We start from the raw sequence: 9,816 nt of genomic DNA on the forward strand, positions 1-9,816 counted from the left end.
ACTCCCTGCAGTGCAGGAATCTTCTACCCAATGTGGGGCTCGAACCCACAGCCCTGAGATTAAGAGTCTCCTGCTCTACCGACTTAGTGGCTGCTAAGTCACATGACTCAGAATGACTCAACAATTAGCCGTTAGGCCTGAATAACTTTAGGAGGCCCAAATGACTGGGCAGGCCCAGGACTTCCCAGCCTGCTTTGCTGCTTCGGCTCTCAGGTGTCTTTGTCACATGACAGACAGGAGGTGGGCAGGTGTGAGGACTCCCTGGTCCTGAATGGGGTCACTGTACCCCTGAAGGACCAGGTGCGCAGCCGGGGAGTCATTTTGGACTCACAGCTGTCCATGGAGGCGCAGGCCAATTCTGTGTCCAGGGCGGCTGTCTCCCAGCTCCACCTGGTACGCAGGATGAGGCCCTTCCTGCCCGCAGACTATCTGGCCAGAGTGGTGGATGCTCTGGTTATCTCCCGCTTGGACTACTGCAATGCACTCTCCCTGGGGCTGCCTTGGAAGGTGAACCGGAAACTGCAATTAATCCAGAATGCAGCAGCCAGACTGGGGACTGGGACCGCATAACACCGGTCTTGAAAGACCTACACTGGCTCTCAGTACGTTTCCAAGCACAATTCAAAGTGTTGGTGCTGACCTTGAAAGCCCTAAATGGCCTCTGTCCAGCATACCTGAAGGAGCGTCTCCACCCCCATCGTTCTGCCCAGACACTGAGGTCCAGCGCCGAGGGCCTTCTGGCGGTTCCCTCCCTGCAAGAAGCAAAGCTACAGGGAACCAGGCAGAGGGCCTTCTCGGTGGTGGCGCCCGCCCTGTGGAACGCCCTCCCACCAGATGTCAAGGAAATAAAAAACTTTCTGACTTTCAGAAGACATCTGGAGGCAGCCCTGTTTAAGGAGGTTTTTAATTTTTGATGTTTTATTGTGCCTTTAATTCTGTTGGGAGCTGCCCAGAGCGGGTGGGGAATAAATTATTATTACATATTATTATTATTGTTATTGTTATTATTATTCATAATCCTGGAATTCATTAATTTCTAGGGTTATGGGGGATCCCCCCAATCTATAACAATACTTAAAGACTGGACCCCAACTCCCCGAACAATGGCCATGCTAGCTGAGGCTGTTGGGAGTCAGAGTCCAGCAACATCTAGAGAGGCACAGATTCTCCGCCCCTGATCTTAAGAAGAAACATTCCCTTCTTTCAGTAGGGAAAGAAATTAAATCCCTACTGTGAATCTCAGATTGCTCCAGCGCTCCAGCATCTGGCGAGTGGAAAGCCGATTTGTGTCGAAATTTAATTCGGGTTCTTTGTCCTGCTCCGAGTCCTTGAAGGGTTCGTTTAAGCCTTGCACGCTTCTTTTAAAACTGTAACGAGGCAAAGGGTAGCGAGGAAGAAACTTGTTAATTAAATTAAGGCTCTCCCATGAGCCCAGACTGCTACCGCGAAGAGCCAGCCATGCCAGAGCTTCCTGGGCAGGGGGAAAATCCAGATTTAAATCAGTTTAAATCATAGAATCATAGAGTTGGAAGAGACCACAAGGGCCATCGAGTCCAACGATAAGCTCGTTCCTTGCTTATCCCAGCAAGTTTACAAGTGTTACTAGCCTGGCAATTGTGAGGATGATTAGGGAGGCAGGTGAGGATATATTATTTAATGCTATCCTTCTGAACATGCGCTAGCAAGTTCCGTATTCTAGCATCCCCCTTTTTAGATTACGCAGCAATCAGCTTGCTGCTGACTCGTCTGAGTCTTACTATTAAAGATTCCTTCCTGGTAAAATCCCTTGCCTTTCCCTCTTAAAAAGAATAAACACAAGAATCTGATTAAACTTAATATAAAAGTAGTTTACTCACAGATTCATTCAGTTTCACAGACATGTCCCTGAAGGCAGGCTTGGGTTACATAACAACTAGAACTATTCCATAAAGAAGTGAGTCCCAAGTGACTGACTAAGCAGTCACTTCTCCAAACACACAGCAACATGCACAATGGAGAAGACACACGGATCAGAACATGGAGGCCATGGGCTCCTCCATGCTAGTACAACACAACTTCAAGTCACAACTTCAAGTCACAGGTCTACTGTAGGCATGTTGTACTTGACGGCAGTTTTACATCCCACAGCGATTAAGGACCAGAGAGAAAAATGCCGAGGGTGGCGCTGGGAAGCCTGGACTCACAAAAATGGTGCTGAGTTGCACCATTGGATGGCATTGTCTGTCACGGATCCTTTAGCTGAGATTCCTGCACTGCAGAGGGTTGGACTAGATGACCCTCGGTGCCCCTTGCAACTCTGCAGTTCTTTTTTTTTTTCTTTTTTAAAACTTTATTCCAAAACCGAAAAAGAATTACAAACACCAAATTCAAAATCCATATTTGTTTTGTAACATAAGCCTATTACATAACTGACTAGATTAAAATATGCCTAATTGCTGCAGGTTTCCCTTAGCTATAAATAAATGCAACACAATTAGAAATATTATATTATTAGAAATTCCCCTATACCCCCCCTTCTGCAGTTCTATGATTCTTTGATTTAACAGCTCAAGCAAGCTTGAAACAGGAGCATTTTAGGGGAATCGCAGAGCTGCGAGAGGTTTCAGGAAGAGGGTAAGGAGAAAGGCAGCCCCCCCCATCTCCCCCTAGAAAACTTCCTTTGATATATTAAAGGTGAAGGGACCCCAGACCATTAGGTCCAGTCGTGGATGACTCTGGGGTTGTGCGCTCATCTCGCTTTATTGCCCAAGGGAGCCAGCGTACAGCTTCCGGGTCATGTGGCCAGCGTGACTAAGCCGTTTCTGGTGAACCAGAGCAGCGCATGGAAACACCATTTACCTTCCCGCCGGAGTGGTACCTATTTATCTACTTGCGCTTTGACGTGCTTTCGAACTGCTAGGTTGGCAGGAGCAGGGACCGAGCAACAGGAGCTCACCCCGTTGCGGGGATTCAAACCGCCGACCTTCTGATCGGCAAGCCCTAGGCTCTGGGGTTTAACCCACAGCGCCACCCGCGTCCCTTTGATGTATTACATTGTGCTAAAAGTGGTCAGGTTTAGAGATGATCGATCACTTGCAAACCTGAGTGCTTTGTTTGTATGGAAAGGGTGTGTGGATGTGGTTTCTTTGGGAGAGAGAGAAGGGGGATTCTATTTTTCTGCACCCTCTCCAACTTTTTATAATGCGGGGGGGGGGGGTAGTTTTTAAAATTCCATGGCCTGCTCCCCCCAGTCCTAATCCTAAACTTTCCCACGGAATGCTGAGCACATCCAGACCGTCATTTATTTTATTTTAATCCACACATTGTGGCCGGTTTTCTGACCTGCTTTGGAACTGCCGTTGTTACGCTATGTATTGCTTTGTGCTGTATTCTCTGTTTCACTGAATTTATTTTTTAAAAACTAATATAATTTTGTGTGGCTGAGAAGCCCCTAGGCGATGCCCAAATAACCAGTTCTGTTGCTTTGCTGCCAAAATGTTTGTTGTGGAAACACCCACCCTGGGCATTAGGAGGGTGACGGTGACGATGCAAAAAAACTGTGACTTTGCCTGTAGTTGGCCCCAATTCGCTGCCAGAAAGATTGTCACGGGAACACCCAAGTTTGGTATTTAGAGGGCGTACAGCAGTGACGAGAGCATGAAGTATTTTGGGATTCCTCAGTTGCTGCGAAGTGGAAGAGTTAAGATTCCAAGTGACTGTTGCGCTACACCTGTTCTCAGCAGGCTGCAGTTACCTGATGGGTCCAGCAGGAGACGGAATCTAATCATGGGAGTTGAGGTAGACCTGGGCAAGGTGGCTTCTTCTCAGAATAATAATAATAATAATTTTTAATTTAATTTATATTTATAATTTTTAATTATAATAATAATTTATAATTTATATATTTTATATTTATATTTTTAATTTAATTTTTAAACCGGGCTCAGGACAGCTAACAACAAATTCAAAGCACTTAATTGATGCAACAAAAAACAGCATAAAATACAGTATAAAACGTGAATAACAATAAATTCAGAATTCAAAAATCAATTTGGGAGAAAAATCTATCCAATAAACATTAGATGATCCCCAGGGCTAGCTGGCTAAATTAGTCCTGTTTGGGCCAGCAAGGAGACCAGGGGAGAATTAGCTGTGGGATCCCAGAGCAGGGAATCTTCATAAAAAGGGGATGGGGAGGGAAGGAAGGGGAATAAAAGATCAGGCAACAGCAGTATTTTACTGTGATAGGGATGGGGCGGGGGGAGAAAGAACCTCTCGAAGAAGCACTTCTGTAAGCTAGATGTTAAACAAAAATGATGCTCTTGAGCATGGGGGGGGGGAGACATTATTATTTATTTATTAATCACTTTTCGAACAACTCTAATTCCTGCAATGAAAGCGGGTTGGACTAGATGACCCTTAGGGTCTCTTCCAACTCGGAATGTCCTACTTTTCCCTATTTTCTTGGGAGAAATGTTGGAGGTTATGAAATAGGATGTCCCTATTTTCACCAGAGACATGTTGGAGGGTATGCCAGAGTTATCTCCAGCAACGTTATTCTCAGAGTAGACCTACTGAAGTGAATCGGCACGGCTAATTTTGGTCCGTTCATTTTAGTGGCACCACATTCACATCAGACACTCTGACGAGAACAGGGACGTCCTACCAGACTCTCCAACATTTCTCCAATGAAAATAGGGATGTCCTAAGGAAAAGCAGGACATTCCTGGATCAAATCAGGAACCAGGACAGCTTCTGAAAAATCTGGGACTGTCCTTGGAAAATAAGACCCCTCGGAGGGTTTGCTCCCTTTGCAGACGCAAGTCCCATTTAGCTGCCGTAGTTAATAGCAATTTCCTCAATCCTCCCCAAAGCCACCTTAATCCCCCGCGGCCATCGCCACACCTGCTCTGCCGTGTGTTTCATAAGGAAATAATTCAATGTATGCAGAGATATTTCCTTCTGCCAATCTGTGGTCACCCAAGAGGCAATTTCCTTGAGCTCTAAGTGTTGTGAAACAGCACTTTCTCCCCACAGTGCATTATCTAAGAACGTAAGAGGAGCCGGCTGCAGGATCAGGCCAGGGGCCCGTCTAGTCTAGGATCCTGTTCACACAGAAGCCAACCAGATGGCTGTGGGAAACAGAAGCAGCAACTCTCCCCTCCTGCAGTTTCCAGCCAGTGCTTTTCAGAAGCCTTCTTTCCTCCGACGATGGAGACACGGCATAGCCATCCTGCCTAGTTGTCTTCAATAGGCTTCTCCTACACCATTAATTCATCAAATCCTCTTTTAAAGCCATCCAAGTTGGGGGCCGGCACTGCCCCCTGTGGGAGTGAGTTCCACCGTCTAACTGTGCACTGCAGAAATAAGTCCTTTCTTGTATAACAACAACAACAATAATAATAATAATTTATACCCCGCCCTCCCCGGCCAGAGCCGGGCTCAGGGCAGCCAACACCAATAAAATCACAGTAAAAACAAAATAGGGGGAAAAGGGGGGGACCAATTTAAAATACAGGTTAAATTGCAGCCTCATTTTAAAAGCAGCCGATAAATCAAGACCATAAGGGGAGAGAAACATAAGGGTCAGACTGAGTCCAGACCAAAGGCCAGGCGGAACAGCTCTGTCTTGCAGGCCCTGCGGAAAGATATCAAGTCCCGCAGGGCCCTGGTCTCTTGGGACAGAGCGTTCCACCAAGTCGGGGCCAGTACTGAAAAGGCCCTGGCCTTGATGAGACCAACCTTGCGACTTGGGACCTCCAGAGTGTTGTTATTTGTGGACCTTAAGGTCCTCCGTGGGGCAGACCAGGAGAGGCGGTCCTGTATGTACGAGGGTCCTAGGCCGCATGTCTGCTGTTGCACTCAGGACCTGCTTGTGGGCTTTCGATTGGACCACCTGCTTGCCCCCTGTGAGGTGGGCTTCCCTTTTGTCCTGGTCCAGCAGGCTAGTCTCCTGTTCTGATCTTCTCTGTCATGAATATTGAGCCAGAGCCATTAGGTCCATCTAGATTACTATTGTCTACACTGACTGGCAGCAGCTCTCCAGGAATTGAGGCAGGGTTCTATCTCAACCCTACCTGGAGATGCCATTGGGGATCGAACCTGCGACCTTCTGCATGCAAAACAGCTGCTCTACTGCTGAGTTGCAGCCACCAAAACGTAATAAGCTTGCAGTATTAGCAATGGGATCAAACTGAGTTTTGCCAGCGTGGGACGCTCTGTAGCACGTGAATAGACCTCTCCGTCGGGATGTGCTGGGTGGGAGAGTCGAGCTTTGAGAGCCCTCCAACTAGAAAACCCAGCAGCAATTTCCAAAAAGGAGAGACTGCCTCCAGACTCGTTGCTGCCGTCTGGGAGCCAGCAAGGAGATCAGGTTGTTCGCAGATCAGAGAAAGACAGGGAAACACGGCTAACTTACAGTTAGTTTCTTTATTATGGAAGCAGAATGGAGAACACATGGAGAGTTCTAAGGGTTGCTCCTGTTGAGATGAAGCATTTGCACAGACTGGCTTGTAGCTCCCCCTCCACCTCCAGGTCGCAAGGTGGTTAGACTGGTCTCAACTTTTTTAAAAAAAATAAATATTTATTAAAGTTTCCACAGTATTACATAATGAAAAAGAAAAAAGAAAAAATAGGAAATAAAAAACAGTTAAAAATAATTCCATCTTTACATCACTTATCTTTCATTTACTTGTTTCCCGGACCTCCTCATACCTCCCTTTTTTGTATTCCAGTTCAATTTATTAGTTCAGCAATTCCTTTCCCTCCTTATTATCCTGATCTTTAATCTTAATATATTATAACATTAAATTTTTACCTATTAAAAATCCAATTTTTCCATATTCTTTTAAACCATTACAGCTAGAAACCACTTAACTTCAACCCAACATCATTCTAACATTCCTTAATTTTGCAATATTTCTGTAAATAGTCTTTAAATTTCCTCCAATCTTCTTCCACCGACTCTTCTCCCTGGTCTCGGATTCTGCCAGTCATTTCTGCCAATTCCATGTAGTCCATCACTTTCATCTGCCATTCTTCCAGGGTGGGTAAGTCTTGTGTCTTCCAATACTTTGCAATAAGTATTCTTGCTGCTGTTGTAGCATACATAAAGAAAGTTCTGTCCCTCTTTAACACCGATTGGCTGACTATGCCCAAGAGAAAGGCCTCTGGTTTCTTCAAGAAGGTATATTTAAATACCTTTTTCAATTCATTATATATCATCTCCCAGAAAGCCTTAATCCTTGGGCACGTCCACCAAAGGTGAAAGAATGTACCTTCAGTTTCTTTACATTTCCAACATTTATTATCGGGCAAATGATAGATTTTTGCAAGCTTGACTGGGGTCATGTACCACCTGTATATCATTTTCATAATATTCTCTCTTAAGGCATTACATGTCGTAAACTTCATACCTGTGATCCATAACTGTTCCCAGTCAGCCATCATTATGTTATGTCCAACGTCTTGTGCCCATTTAATCATCGCATAGACTGGTTTCCTGCTTGGCAGGGGGTTGGACTCGATGGCCCTTGTGGTCTCTTCCAACTCTATGATTCTATGATTCTATGGTCTCCACTAGGGCCAGGGCCTTTTCAGTACTGGCCCCGACTTGGTGGAATGCTCTGTCACAAGAAACCAGGGCCCTGCGGGACTTGACATCTTTCCACAGGACCTGCAAGACAAAGCTGTTTCAACTGGCCTTTGGTTTGGACTCAGTCTGACCCTTACGTTTCCCTCCCCTTATGGTCTTGATTTATTAGCTACTTTTAAAATGAGGCTGCATTTTAAATTGCATTTTAACCTGTATTTTAAATTGGTCCCCCCCTCCTATTATGTTTTTACTGGTGTTAGCTCTCTGGCTGGAGAGGGCGGGGTATAAGTAAAATTTATTATTATTATTATTATTATTATTATTATTATTATTATTATTATTATTCTGTGCCAGACCCCTTCCTCTGTCTATGGTGAGCCCCAAGGGACCGTCTCCATTTCTGCCTGGCTCTCTGTTCTGTGACATGCAATAGACAACCCTGTTCTGGGGAGCTTGCAGGCTGTCAGTGGAGAAGCTGTTGGGGTGGCTCTGCAGGAGAACTGCCAGGTCTGATTCCTGCCTCTGCCCTGTGTTGGGACAGCTGCCTGTTTCCTCCTCTTTACTATCTCTCAAGTGTTGGACTAGGACCTGGGTTCAAATCCCCACTTGGCCAGAAATAATAAATAAATAAATATTTTTTTATTTATACCCCGCCCTTCCCAGTTCAGAAAACCAGGCTCAGGGCGGCTAACAACAAATTTAAAACACTTAATTGATGCAACAAAAAAACAGCATAAAATACCGTATAAAACGTGAATAACAATAAATTCAGAATTCAAAAATCAATTTGGGGGGAAATCCATCCAATAAACATTAGATGATAACCAGGGCTAGCTGGCTAAATTAGTCCTACTTGGGCCAGCGAGGAGACCAGGGGAGAATTAGCTGTGGGGTCTCAGAGTGGGGAATCTTCATAAAAAGGGAAGAAAGAAGAATAAAAGATCAGGCTGAATTCAAATTAAAGGCCAGGCAGAATAGCTCTGTCTTACAGGCCTGACGGAAGGAGGTTAAATCCTGCAGGGCCCTGGTCTCCTGGGACAGAGCATTCCACCAGGTCAGAGGCACCACTGAGAAGGCCCTGGCCCTGGGGGAGGATAGTCTGACTTCCTTAGAGCCCAGGACCTCTAAACTATGATTATTCATGGACTTTAAGGTCCTCTGCAGGGCAGGGCAGGAGAGGCGGTCCCATAAATACGGGGGCCCTAAGCCACAAAGGTCTTTAAAGGTCAAAAGCAGCACCTTAAACCTGACCCTGTACTCCACCGGGAGCCAGTACAACTGGTAAAGCACTGGGTGAATACACTCCCATGGCAGGGACCCCGTAAGGAGCCTCGCTGCAGCATTCTGCACCCTCTGGAGTTTCCAGGACAGTTTCAAGAGCAGCCCCGTGTAGAGCAAATTACAGCAGTCAAGCCTGGAGGTGACTGTCGCATGGATCACTGTGGCCAGGTCAGGGCGGGAAAGCGTGGCTTTAGGAGCCAGCAACTCTTGCCTCTCAAGCCTAACCTCCCTCGCAGGGTTGTTGTTGGGATTTGATGAGGTGGAGAACCCTGAGCTCCTGGGAGGAAAAGTAGAATGAATAAATAAATAAGACGCCATTCAAAGTGCGTCCCCTCCGGAGCTTAAATATTTGGGGCGATTAGTGTCCCTTGCGATGAGTCACATGCTGCACTGTCCCAGATCGATGTTCCAGGAAATGATGACCTTTCTTCAAAACACAGAAAGTTTCTCTTGACGCCTCTTATCAAGGGCGGGGAAGGCAGAGCTCTAAGAGGCAGCGATGGGTGTGTCTTTCTGACACCTGCTCCTCAAACAAAGGGTTTGGTCAAGTGAGCAGGAGATGGCACTTGGGGACAGGACCTGATCCAAGCCAGAAGCATTGAGCTCCTAGCCGGAAAGAAACCACAAGCAGCGCATGGCATTCTCGCAGCACCTGCACGCTGGAGTAAAACAACTTTCATGACAGAGGGGTGCAATTTCGCGAAGTTTCCATGAGATGGGAGCGTACACGGTTGTGTGTTACCTTCTGGGTGAGTCGCTTTTGGGGGGTCTTTTTAGAGTTGTGGGTTGCATTCAGGGTAGCAATGAGGATCATAGAATTGTGGAGTAGGAAGGGACCTCCAGGGGTCAACAAATCTAGCCCCTTGCATTGCTACAGAATCTCTGACAGGTGGCCATGCAACCTCGGTTTCAAAACCTCCTTGGTTGCAACCTCCACTACCTAATGGATTTCTCTGCCAGAA

Source organism: Podarcis vaucheri (genome assembly GCF_965113315.1).
Source record: "Podarcis vaucheri genome assembly, chromosome: 18".
In the NCBI taxonomy this organism is placed as follows: Eukaryota; Metazoa; Chordata; class Lepidosauria; order Squamata; family Lacertidae; genus Podarcis; species Podarcis vaucheri.